Source organism: Onychostoma macrolepis, chromosome 23, assembly GCF_012432095.1.
Source record: "Onychostoma macrolepis isolate SWU-2019 chromosome 23, ASM1243209v1, whole genome shotgun sequence".
NCBI lineage: Eukaryota > Metazoa > Chordata > Actinopteri > Cypriniformes > Cyprinidae > Onychostoma > Onychostoma macrolepis.
In genome coordinates this window covers 30,072,010-30,084,426 of record NC_081177.1, presented here as the reverse complement: position 1 = coordinate 30,084,426, position 12,417 = coordinate 30,072,010, and the positions used below count along the sequence as shown (strand labels likewise).

General features: G+C 38.5%; 1 long non-coding RNA gene across 1 annotated transcript; it reads right to left on the bottom strand.

Moving 5' to 3' along the window:
- Positions 1-763: 763 nt before the first annotated feature.
- Positions 764-4,450, bottom strand: LOC131531625 (uncharacterized). The gene is made up of 3 exons (XR_009268744.1): positions 4,244-4,450; positions 971-1,097; positions 764-853 (listed from the first exon to the last, which is right to left on the bottom strand). It is a non-coding gene; the product is annotated as an uncharacterized LOC131531625 (long non-coding RNA).
- Between the last annotated feature and the right edge of the window lie 7,967 nt (positions 4,451-12,417).

Below are 12,417 nucleotides of genomic sequence, written 5' to 3'. Positions count from 1 at the left end.
ACCCTCCACAAAGAGGGTAAGTCACAGAGGGTCATTAATGAAAGGTGTGGCTGTTTACAGAGTGCTGTATCAAAGCATATTAAATGCAAAGTTGACTGGAAGGAAGAATTTGGGTAGGAAAAGGTGCACAAGCAACAGGGATGACAGCAAGCTTGAGAATACAGTCAAGCAAAGCTGATTCAAACACTTGGGAGAGCTTCACAAGGAGAGAACTGAAGCTGGAGTCAGTGCATCAAGAGTCACCACGCTCAGACGTCTTCAGGAAAAGGGCTACCAAGCCACTTCTGAACCAGAGACAACATCAGAAGCATCTTATCTGCGCTGTGGAGAAAAAGAACTGGACTTTTGCTCAGTGGTCCAAAGTCCTCTTTTCAGATGCATTTGAAATATATCAGTCTGTGTGCAATGAATGAATATAATATACAAGTTTCACTTTTTGAATGGAATTAGTGAAATAAATCAACTTTTTGATGATATTCTAATTATATGACCAGCACCTGTATACTGGTCCAAACCTGACAGAAGGGCGTTTCTTCAGCTATATATATATATATAAAATAAAAAGTAAATTTTAAGCTTCTGAAAAACGTTTTCTTGTAAAAGCTTCATAACTTGTATTCTGCATGCTTTAAGCAAGGTTTCGTTGGAATATTTTGAACATGACCATTATAACTTGTGATTTTTATAAAACATAAGCATCTTAAAAAAAAATTAAGTGAAGCTCTTGACAAACATTATTTGGAATAACTTGTATCGTTTGTATACGCATATCTGAAAACTCTAAAATACATTATTTCACAAACAAAGCAACCGTGCAGCTCCTCACTCCTCTGTCCTCGCTCTCCCAATGGCCCTTTGAAAAGACAACAATTAATCAACCACTGTGCCACTTTTTCAGTTAAAACAGATAATTCTTGTCTTTTTAAAGATTGTATTTCCATTTAATAATCAAGAATATCTTAAGGCTTACCTATCTTGCTCTCCACTACGTGACTTCGCAGAACGGTTTCCTCCCGTCACCGATGAGCCACTTTGACGCTGACTTTTCTGCCTCATTTCTGGTAATTTGGTTTGTAATATATATTTTTTCAAGCTTCCTGTAAAACACATAAAAAGCATTAAAGTTAGATTAAATTCCATATTTAAGCACTTGGAATAAATAAGCAGTCATCTCCATTTTAACAATTTTTCAGGACGTACGATAATGGTATCGGATATAATATTCTATCATAAATGATTTCTGTGTAAACAAGGGCACAGGGCAACATTTAAAGGCATAGTTCACACAAAAATTTTATTTGTCTCATCATTTTATCACACATGTCAAAATCTGTTTATCTGAAATTTTCTTTTAAAAAATGATCATTTTTATTATAGGTCATTTTCATTGCCATTACAGTGAAATAACTGAACTTAAACATAAGAGCCTGATCATTTCGGTTTTTGCATCCGATGTCTTCATTTGTTCTTATTTTATTATCACTTCACTTGTATTAGTGTACTTGTCTTTAATAAAGTTTGAATTTTATTATTTATTATAAACTGTGAGTTTTGTGATCACTACACCACAAATTAAAAGTTACTTATCACTAAAATAAGCAGTACACCTGGTTCATATTCTCGTAATTTGGGGTATTGACAATTATTTGCATACAAACTCAACTCTACCAAATAACCTCTGTTTGCTCATGAATGTTATAAATAATCCAACAGCAAGTAAATATACCTTATACATAAATTCGCATTTGTTGCAATTCTATCAGGTTTAAGATGCCCCTTACTAAGGTTTTGATCCCACAGCTGTTCACGACTCCTCTCCTGTCCATTTCTAATTCACATAACAGAGCTGATGGACAGAGCTCCAATTACAGGGTTTTTTTGCCAAGTTTTTTACGAATGCGCTTAAAAGATGCAAATGAATTGGATGGAAGCCTGTCTTTTGACATCAATGCATAGAGTATATCATAGAGCCTAACAATACTGAACAAAAAGAAAGAGATTCATGGGACGTTCCATATGAGAATGATAGATCTATTTTCTTTATTAGTGTGTGAACAGTTTAAACATACCTTTGGACAAATTCAAGAGTGCTTGAGGCCTCTTTAGGAGACTGCAAGTTGAACACATAGCAAGCAGCGAAGGTCGCTGCCACTCCATTCAAAAGATTGGGTAACACTTTATTTTGATGGTCCCTTTTGAACATTCTGTTGACACTAAGTAATGTTGCAACTACAAGTCAACAAACTCTCATAAGAGTATTAGTAGACTGTCTGCTTCATATCTACTAACTCCTTATTGTGTTGGTCTCCCAACAGATATTCTACTGACTATAAGTAACTTTGCAAGAAACCCTAATCTAACCCTAACCCTACCAGTCAACTAATACACTACTAACACTCTAATGAGAGTCAGTAGAAATGTAGGCGCAACATTATTCATATATAGTCAATAGAATGTGTTAAAGGGACCATCAAAATAAAGTGAAACCAAAGATTGTTATGGGGCCCCATCACAATCGTTCTTTCCATGGACATCATCCACTTATCTGCGCTTAGTGTCTCTCCTGAAATGCATTAACTCAATATGATAACTAAAAGAGCACTAGAAAGCTGCACTACATAAACACATAAACACGCACGAGTGGCGGTGTTGGCACAATGGGCGAAAGTACCAATTTTATCGGCTGGGAGACAAAGTTATGGTATGTTTTTGCTAATTTAGACTAGGCTTATGTTGAATTACAGTCTTTCCTTTCTTCTATGTAACAACTATTAACAGGGCTTAAAGCAAGGAAACTTTCTGTGCCTGAAATCTGTTCAGGGTGCAATAAAAACAAAAAATGTACCCAATTTAAATGTGGCTGCTCTCCCCTTCAAAGTAGTCTCCTTGTGCAGTGATACACAGTTCTCAGTGCTCCTGGCTTGGTTGGAACGCTCCCTGGAAGCCTCGCTATTTAAGCCTATGCAGCTTAAACAGACGTGTTTTGGATCTCCTCTACTGTCAAAACGGTGACCCAGTTTTCATTTTTGAAAACTTGCACGTTTTCCATGCGCTGTGAGCGTGTGCGTTGTCACATTGGAGCACGCTGGATATGCTTAGATCCTCTTAAATCCTCTGAAGCAGAAGCACTGGGAGCTGTGTATCACAAGGAGACTACTTCAAAGGGGATAGTGGCCAAAATTAAATCAGGTATATTTTAGCTTTTTATAGTCACAGTCTCAATACTTTATTTTACTCAATACTTTGATTTCACCTCATAATAATTTTTTTAATCTAAAATGGCCATGCACCAGAATTCCGGTACAGTGCAAAAAAAACTTAAGCCCTGTAATAAACCTTAACAAAATAAGGGAAGAATATACCTTGCACGATTGACCTGTCGGTAAGCCCCCCCCCTTAGTTACTGTTGCTCCCTCGGACAAACAAAGGGAGTTGCTCACTGTCTTACAATGACAGCTGCAGTGAAAACCTTGTCCCACAATGTTTTTGCACAATTTTGGACACAGAAGGCCACCAAATGGGAATTAAATATTCCATGGAGGGATTTATAAAATATTTTCAAATAAATAGTAACTCGAAGCGAGGGTTTACAGATCACAATGCAAGCGGGAGAAGTCTCTTATTACGGTCGGATGACAACATGCAGCATCAACACTGTTCATGTATCACAGGGTACGATTAAATTAATGTACATTTAACCAGTTTAATATGGAGAGACACTGAAATGTAGACCTTCGTTTATGTGTTTTTGACCTACACTGTACAAGACACGAGAACAGTCCGCTATTTAGGTTGTACGTTAGCATGGACTCACTAACTTTAACGTTAGCTAGTTTTAGCCAGAGATACCTTGCTAAAGCACAAGATAACATTAACGTTCTGCTTGAGCAGATGAAAATTGTAACTTAATGAATGTATGACAACCAGAAAATTTACGTTTTTGTCTTCATTTGTATTGGGTTTGAATACTTAGGGACATTTTGCTGTTTTGTTTGGATTCAGGAAACGTAATAAAATTAATTATATTGCCCATCCTCTCAGGATACCTGGAGTCAGTGTTACGAGTACCACAGGCACATCGTTTTTCCATTTTTGAAGCATAAACCCCATAAAACCGATGCGAGCTTCGGATCTTCCAACGTTTCTCTATGGCGCTGAAACCTAAAGATGTCCGAGTTCCGCTCCCCATGCAACTGATACTCCACTGCCATTGGCTAGTCTGCGTTCGAGGGGAGGGGCTTACTGATAGGTGAATTAAGCGAGGTGTGCTGGGTAGGGTCTTTTTCTGGATATCAGCAGCTGTGGCAGAAGGCTGGGGCAGTGGTTCTCAAACCTGCCCTGCACCTTTTGTATGTCTCCCTTATCTAACACACCTGATTCCACTCATCAGCTCATTAGTAGAGACTGCAGGAACTAAACTGGGTGTCTGATTAGGGAGATGTACAAAATATGCAGGGCAGGGGGTCCTCCAGAACAGGTTTGGGAACCACTGGGCTCGGGAATAAAAAAAACGTATAAACATTACAAAATGTATTACCAATTACACAATAAATATATTTAGCTTAGCTCACAGTTATGCTAATTTACAGAATTAAATGAAGATACCAGCACTGACGTTTAATTAAAGCCCATATTTCAACTGATATTTTCTTGTGTTCATGCAGTGACCATAACATCTACAAACTACGTTACTGTTGCCAATCATACTAGTGTGCAAATCATAACTTCAAGACACCCGATTAAAAGACAGTAAAACAGAAGTTATAATAACATTACAATAGCCTGTCCGGCAGCACGTGAAATGCAATAATAACCTGAGCTAAGGAAGCTGACCGGGCTAATGCTTATTTTTACAGTCTACAGGCTAATGTTAATGATGCTAACATTATTTGAGCTGTCGTCATTGTGGTGGTTTTGCATGTGGTAACGTTACCTTTTTCCGTATCACCTCCGTCGAGGTTCCAATTTTGTAGAGGCGAGCCGAGGAGATGACGTTTAGATATAATCAACAGCAAATCAGTGTCTGAAATAATCCAGCGGTGTTACAGCTGATGCCGCGCAGTTTACCTTTTCCTTCGGTGTTGACCGTTCAGGACCGTGGTGAAGTTAGTTTTAAATTGGATAGAGTAAGAAGACACCATTTGAAACTAACTTCAGGTCAGTTCAAGAGAAATCTGAATATACCACTGAATATACCACTGAAATATACCAAAGGAAACAATCAGCACTCACTCAGATCACCGGTATTAACATATCCATAGAGTTATAAAATAGCTTTTATGTTACATACCTGAGACGTGTTCAGGAACGACAAGGAGAGATGTGACTGGATGGGTTTGTGCCAGGGTTACTCCAGCCAGGTTTTTGTTGTTGGTACGCTCTGCAGACTTCTTGTTCTTGTCTTTGCTACCCTGGGTACCGACTTTTTGCCAGTAGTCCTTTGTTCCCATGCAATCCTTTTCCACCATTGACCCAACTTTCACCAGCTGCTCAGGATGCGGTTCACCAATTCCTCCTCTGAGATTTCAGGCTTCCACTTTAAAGGTGCCATAGAATGGAAAACTGTATTTACCTTGGCATAGTTGAATAATAAGAGTTCTGTACATGAAAATGACACACCGTGAGCCTCAAACACCATAGTTTCCTCCTCCTTATGTAAATCTCGTGAATAGAAAAAGACCACTGAAAAATAGGCGAATCAGAACAGAACACAGACTGTGATGTTACAGTCGGGATCACTAATAGTTACGCCCCCAACATTTGCATATACCCGCCCATGTTCTAGGCCAGCCGCATCATCAGAAGTTCTGCAGGTATTGTGAAGAAACAAGCGAGGACAACAGCGAAAATGGCAGATCATGGAAATAAATGTTCTGTTCCAGGCTGTGCAGGGGATGTGAAGTGCAGGGATGGGTTGGTGTCTGTATTCAGAAAGGCACGGAAAGCAAATAACGCTTTCTTCTAAAATAATGCGAGCCACTAAAGGGACATGGTTAGCTCCTTGCTAGCGGTAGCCTGTTACATTATAGTACATAAGATTTCACTTACCACATAAACAGAGTAAGGAGAGATGGCTGAGGATGATGGCGATTGATTAACAGATCCTGAGAACCACTGACAAGCATCTGATCTTGTGAAATGTGTGGTAAGTACTGCTGCTTCATAGCATAGACAGAGTTTGTGCGATTGCGAATCTCGAAAGCGAAAGTAAAAAGCGATCGTGCATTTGAAAGCAGTTTCAATGCCCAGCATATTAATAGCGGCTCCCAGTATAATTACCCGACGATATAACTGCGAGATAAAGTATTGAAATATATTCCTTCCTGCTGTGTGAGCTACTGAAATGAGCCGCACTGTGAAACAGCCAATCAGAGCAGAGCTCAAATTGTTATTCATGACCCTTCCAAACAAGTCAATAACAGACCACTTCATTCTAGGGAGAAATCCTAGGGTTGTAAATGCACATGTAAAACCGTTTCTGGATCATTTTTGCCCTTACCTAAGCTACATACCTTCTGTGTAAATATCAGAGAACAATTTAAAATGCATTCTATGGCACCTTTAAACAGAGGGCCCGGTAGTATATAAGCGAAGTCCCTCAGGCATTGTCGTGGCTGCTAAACCAACATCTTTAGATTCCCCTGCACTTCTGAGAGGTAATCGCCACAAATGTTTTTTTGAAGGATTGCTAGTCTGATAACTTCTCCTCAGGACTATACTCAGTGTTCCAGTGAGCTTGAGGCTGGGGAGAGGCCTGATCTCTCACACTGCTCGATGAAGTTGAGCACCTCCGCTGTCTCGCAGGGGTCGCTAAAAGTGGGGAACTCTAGGTGGACAGAAGGCCGAGCACAGAATGAGGATGAACCAGTCATGATTGCGGAGGTAAGCACATTAGGTGGGTGAGTATGCACAGCAGGAGTAATGCCATAGGTAGTATTTTGAGCTCTATGAGTTGGACTTGTGGGAGTGGGAGTACTTGTGAGTTTTATTTTTTTCATTTGACTTTCCCATTTAGCATCTCTCCTAAGAAAACAATCTATTACGGGCCTTTCTAATTTTTCCAATGGGGAAAGTCCTCCAACCCAGCCAAGCTAGCGTCCATGGCCTGCCTGAAACTGGTCTCCCGATTCAATGTACTGTCCATTGACTGTCTGAAATCATGCTCTAGACTTTGTACTTTTTGAATGAGAGCCAATAAATCCACTTTTACCTGTGCTACGTCTGCTTGCATTGTTTGTACCATTCTAACATTTAAAATACAACTCCCTTCATCATCATCATCATCATCAAACTGAGCTAAGCATGGATGTTATTTCAGCAGTAGGATTGCACCTGGTCACAAACGGGCCTGCTGTAAAATCCACCTCTGACTGTTCAACATGATCTTGGACATTTACAGGTGTGCATGAGTTATCTGTAGTCACATTGTTCACAGCATTAACATCAGTAACAGTACTGTCCACATCCATATTTATACTCTACAAATCAAAAAAACACAACAATACTTGTTGGAAGATTTGTACAAGTACCAAAAAAAAAAACACATACACCATCAAATAAGCCAAATCCAAAAGTGTTTTATACAACAAATGTTCATTTCCCAGGTTGTTATCTCTTTATTCCTTCAACTGTGCATATTGTTCTCTTATACGTATCTGCATAGGTACATTATTATTATAAAAAGGTACGCTGTGAATTTTGGTTTCCTTACACTATAAATTGTGGGCTGTAATCTAAAGCATTACCGGCCTTTCTGACTCTATTTTATTTCTTCATTTATTTATTGTATTTTCTCATATATCTGTATCACCCCTGACATGTAGGGATACACGTACAGTTGTTGTATAATATGTTTTGTTCTTATTAAAGTAAAAAAAAAATAAAAAAAAAGTTCTATTATTTCTGTGAGTGTAGTTTCTGCATGAGGACGCCCTCTGGCACGGTGTACAAATGAAACAGACATTACATTATGTGTGTTCTCACTAATGCTCACAACATCATATTTTTGGTAAAAATATATACTTATCTCTGAAGGAAACATATGCTGATCCATACATTTTTCTCCAGTGTTCTCCTCTCTTTCTCTATGGAATCATAAGATTTAATAATAAAATTTAACACTGAAAATGTTTATCATAATTGAATAGGCATACTTTATTATAAAGCCTTAGGCCTTTCTAATGATTTCTAGTTTTAGGCTGTAAGGTCTGCACCGCTATGGTTCCATCCTCCTCGGGGTCTGATCCACGGCCCAGGACCTCCAGTGTCCCACGCTCCACGTCATGATTCAGGTCCTGTTCCCCTGCATGGGCCTGGCCCTCCATCCCTCAATCCCTCTGCTCTACCACCCTCCTGGACTTTTGGGGTTCTGTTATGTGTAGTTTAGGCGTCTGGAGCCACCTTTTTTGAGAGGGAATATGCAAGGTCTGTTTTAATAACCCTGCTGTTGGTTAGTGTTTTAGTTTAGTCTGTTTGTTTGTATTTTTGGTTTACACTTTGTTTAATAAACTGCACTTAGGTTCTCACTACGCTTGCCTCCAGTGGGCGAATCATTACATAAGCCCCCTACCCTGCAGTTTTATGTAAAATATAATGAAAATAATCATTATTATACTTATTCTTAAATAGTAATATTTCTTATTTTGTTAAAGGTTTTATTTAATTAAAATAATAAATATTATTAATATAATAACATATGATATTATAAACTAAAATATAATTAGTTTTATTATATAACATTGATATAAAAACACAATTTTGGGCCAAATTGTGCAGAGCCCTGCATAGAAATATGTTTCCAGAGATAAGTCTGATTTAATTGATTGTTTTTTCTCCATCTCTAAACATGTATGTGGGTCTTGAAAAGAAAAGAAAAACGTAATAAATCTTAACTAGTTAATTGATTTCCACAAAATATAACAACATGCAAAAAAGATAAGTTATAATCTGGCATGAGAAATAAACAAATGTGGTCATAACGTTGTGCCGTAGGTTACTGAAAGTCACGTGTCACAATTCTATCTTGCTACAATGGAATGCGTCACCAACAATGCCACAATATAAATGTGTTTGCTGAAGGGCACCCTTACTTCTGTTTAGCAACTTATTAAACTATTTTCTTGTATAACAACCTTATGCTAAAATGGGCTTTCTCTCTCTCTCTCTGTGCTGCAGATCCTCTCAAGCTCTGTCAGGTCCGACCGTCAGTGGACGGTCATTTTCAGGTGACTCCAGAGATGTTCAGTGGGTTCAAGACTGGGCCATTCAATGACTTTCAATTCACTTGGACATGAATATGAGTCATCGAGCAGCTTTTGGTGTTTTATTTATTTATTTATTTTTTTCCCTACAGTGTATACTATACACTGTATAGTGTTATTAGTTACAAAATTCAAAAAACAAACATGTTTCAAGAAATGAGTGTTTGTTACAGCATAGTAGCACAAACACCACAGCATCTCCATTTGTGTAAATGTTACACTAAGCCTTACATGCACACACATAAACACTGAATCAAAAATGAAAGAACATGAATGAATCACACAAGCCAAAAAAAAAAGAAGCTTGCGGTAAGGCAGGAAATATCTTGTCTGACTGGGGATTTCACAAGTGCACTGACATAAACAAATAGAGCTTTAGAAGTAGTAAGAAGCTTTTTTTTTTTTTTAATTGAAAGTAATGAAAATAGGCTTAAAAAGTTGTGTAAACTGACAATAACAATAATTTTAAGTTTGTGCTAAATTTAAGAGATTAGAAATTATATTTAGCAATTTGGTATAAATCAATATAACTGTATTAGTAAAGTGGCAAAATTACGTATTGAAAAAACATTTTCTTATTATCTTTATCTTACCATGTTCTTTCTAACCATTTTTATGTTATATTGAGCCAATATACAGTTCACAATGAGTTTTTCAGCAGGCTAAAACCACGTGTGGGTGCATTTACTTATATTTCTGTTTTGAAATGTGCAGCACATGGGGCCGTCCCCTCATTTTTACATTCACTGACCTTTATGATTGATTTCATAACAGCACATTACTAATACATTTTGGGTTTAGTGATTACACTAATATTAACCAAATTCCACACTAGTTCTGACACAAAATGAAAGACAGCTTCTTTACATATAAGTGTTCTGTTACTGCGATTTAAAAATTTGATCTGCTTGTGTGTTTTAGACTGATGCGTGCTGCTGTCATCAGATCTCTGGGTTTAGTTGTCTCTCTGTCCGTCTGTCCAGTAGTCCATCTCATGGTGTGTGTGTAGGTTCAGTAAGTAAGTGAGGTATCACTTTGAGGTATGTCTTAAGCTTCTTGTGACAGAGAAATGATGACTGTCTTCACACACATATACTCACGTTAAATGTCAGTTATTAGCTGTTTCTGGAAGCCACTGGGGCTAAAATATTTGCAGCGTGTGCAAATGTGTGGGCAGTGCGTCTGAGTGTGTGTGTGTGTGTGTGTGTGTGAGTCAGAAGCAGAGCTCAGAGCGGCTCTCACATGTGTGTGGGCAGCTTCCAGATGGCTCCTCCAGCAAGCACACAAATGTCACTCTGATAACAAGCTGAAAGAAAACGAGAAAAACAAGTTGTTGGAAGCCTATAGATATTCAAACACATACACAACACAGAATATGAAATATTAGCACAGAAATATACAGGGACAGATAAAGATGACACCTATAAACTATACAAATACTGTTCAAACAACTATTATAATTTTTTTTTTACATTTTAAATGATTCTACAAGAGAGTAATAATATTAAATAAAGAGCAGATGAAAAAGTCTTGGTAACCTTCGTTCCCTTAGGGGGGAATGGAGATGTTGTGTCGATGTTCTGACACTAGGGGTCACAGCTCAGACACCTCTGACATCACTGAGAAAAGGCTAATGAAATTGGTGAGCAAAATTTGCATAGCTGGCCATGCCCCGGACATCCAGGTATAAACAGGCCAGCGTGGCATTTGTGCACTCATTTTGTTCTTAGAAGTCAAATAGCAACAATTCAGAGTTGTGGCATAAGGGACCATCAGGGAACGACGGTCACCATATGTAACCGAGACGTTCCCTTTCAGTCAGTTACTCTAACATTGTTTTGAATTTCTGACCTAGGGGTCCCTATACTAAACGCCACAGCTGCTGAACTGCATTTACGAGTCCATGGTGGTGCAGATGTTGGCAAGCCCAGCGTGCCAAATGCACCTCTCCTCCCCTTAACCTCAGAGGGGCAGAGATCATATCCAACTGAAGCCTTTTCTCATTCTGAGAAAACAAGAAAAATAATGGTTGAAAGTCCTGGTTGTAATGTCAGGGAAGTGGGAAAAGAACACTGTGGAGACCACATCCTAACTGAAGGGAAGGTAACATGTGGAGGTGCATCCTGCTACATAGGGAAGATTTCTGTGGTGGGCTCCACACCAGGGGAGAACTACCAAGCACAGAAACAAGCGACAGACCTGGGCATTGTAAGGCCCCCGGGCCACATCCAGCTTTGAATTACTACTTCAGAACAAAATAATTCAAATCAAAAACAAAATCTATTTCATTATAAAATCCCTAAAGATGCATTTATCTCTAAAGGCACATCCAATTAGGAGACGGCGAGTCAGGACCATCATCAAATGCATGGATGATCCAAAATGCCAGTTTTCCCGAAGCATTGGGAACTTTTAGTAACTCCCTGCGCTCCAACTTCTCCCTGATGCTGTGCACGGTCACCTGTAACCTGTATGCTAATGCGTGCATAGGCCTATATGCGTTGCTTTTGCGTAGGTGATGTATAATATTTATAATATAATCAATATTTCATACAGTAGCCATGTGTGCTCTGCGCATATATGGGCAAAATAAAAGGAGAGAAGCTAAACGAGCCCGATCTGTGTAAAAAAAAAGAGCCTGGCCCGAATGGACTCAGTCCCCCGTTGGAAGTCGGCGGGCTTGCAGAACTCTACTCTACTGCATCTTGCCATCTCATAATTAGTAGGAGTGTAAATCGGGTGGTTCTTCACGATACGATATCGATTCTCAGACCCAGCGATACGATATTTGCGATACCTCAAAAAATTCTACGATACGATTCGATACAGGAGTATATCGATCGATATTTCGATATTATATACCTACTTTAAACAACAATCTACATTTTTATTAACTCACAAATGCAACCAAAATATATAACATGAACATTTATCTGAAATTTTCACATCCTGTACCTCAACTGGGACTTTCACAACAAAAAAATAGGCCTATACACTTTTTTTTAAATAATAAAGAATATAAACAATTGAAAAAACAATTCTGGCTGCTACTATGGGCTCAGTGCTAAAAATCTTTTCTACAGATAACCATATTATAAGCAATAGCAGAAAATAAATATAATAGAACAACGACACAAGATCAATAAACAGTGCTTTT